This window comes from Bufo gargarizans, chromosome 2 (assembly GCF_014858855.1).
Source record: "Bufo gargarizans isolate SCDJY-AF-19 chromosome 2, ASM1485885v1, whole genome shotgun sequence".
NCBI lineage: Eukaryota > Metazoa > Chordata > Amphibia > Anura > Bufonidae > Bufo > Bufo gargarizans.
This window is the reverse complement of record NC_058081.1, coordinates 48839841-48841253: the sequence shown is the minus strand read 5'-3', so window position 1 is coordinate 48841253 and position 1413 is coordinate 48839841. Positions and strand designations below refer to the sequence as shown.

At 46.9% G+C, this 1413-nt stretch overlaps 1 non-coding gene across 1 annotated transcript; it reads left to right on the top strand.

The window, feature by feature from the left end:
* The first annotated feature begins 959 nt into the window (after window positions 1-959).
* On the top strand, window positions 960-1041 carry TRNAL-AAG. Its single transcript has one exon. It is a non-coding gene; the product is annotated as a tRNA-Leu (tRNA).
* The last annotated feature ends 372 nt before the right edge of the window (window positions 1042-1413 follow it).

The window sequence follows — 1413 nt, the reverse complement described above, 5'->3', positions numbered from 1 at the left end:
CTGTTACCAGGAAGGAGACTGGAGAAGCTCAGTGCACCGCCTGTATTGTTTCGCACTTGAACTCCTCCAGTAAAGAAGCACACTGGTTTACTTCAGACCCTGACTCTCCCATTTCCCATTGGGGTGCAACGGTGTCGAGGGGGCCACCCCAAACCCAGGCAGTTCATATAATTACTGATGGATTCTACCCGTTAGGGAATTTACGACAGGCAACCGTAGACCTTTGTCAGGCCCCATCCTGTCTAGTGCAGTGCTAGCCCCGGTGATCATTTTGTGGGCTGAAATTGGGTGGGGCTTGTATAATCTCCGCCCAGAAGTGGGCACTCATGGTTGGGTCTGGAAGAACATAGGTAATGATGCTGATTTGACTCTAACCTGGTGCACACAGACGTTGCTGGTTTGTGGTCTTTCCAACAAGAATTGGAGATGTTTTGTAATTTGTGATGCGGACAGCACAGTGATGGCCGCTGACGTCCATTGAATGAGTCCGTGTGCGATTCTCAAAAAAGGTGGATTGGACACGGACCCAAAATACAGTGGTGTGACTGAGGCCTAGATCTGTATGTAAAACATCCATGAGGCAGGAGGCTTCTATCACTGGTCACAATAGGCCTGAGATCTGCTCTGAGGTATTGTCCTTCCGGTACAGCCCACCTATAAGGGGACATCCAGGATTAGGAAAAATAGAACAGCACCCCCCCTTTTGCATGGATTGCGTTTGGTATGGCAGCTCAGTCCAGGCTGCAATACCAAGTCCAGCCTGCAGATACAAGGGGCGCTGTTTCTGGAATTTCTAATAATCCTGGTGAAATTTGTTGTGTGAGATGAAGATTACAATGGGGTCTAGCTCTGACATCACAACCTCCCACAACTGCTCCAAAATCCCTGCCCTGCTGAATGTTTTTCAGGTTTTAATGACGTTAAATCCAGAACAGTTTGTTGACAAATGACTTTCAGAAGGTAGCGTGGCCGAGCGGTCTAAGGCGCTGGATTAAGGCTCCAGTCTCTTCGGAGGCGTGGGTTCAAATCCCACCGCTGCCAGGAATGTTTTTGGATTCTGAGAAAACATTTAGAGCAGTTCAGATCTGACACAACCATGTGATTGCAGGATGACAAATTCTTAAATGGAGTGTCCCACGAAAAATGTTCTACATTTTCCAAACCAGACCCTGGATGTGAACACTTTTGCAATTGAATGTCATTAAAATTTACTATGGCCACTGAGCTATTCACTGAAATCATCTGTATAACGCCACCCGCTGTTTGTTCTTTTTCTAAATTCTTTGTCCTGCTCACTGAGATGGACGCACATGCTCAGTTCTATCCTTTATATGCGACCAGCTGCAGTAGAAAGGACACACCCCTTAAAAAAGTGCACACCCCCTAAGCTACCATCTTGAAATAACGCTATCA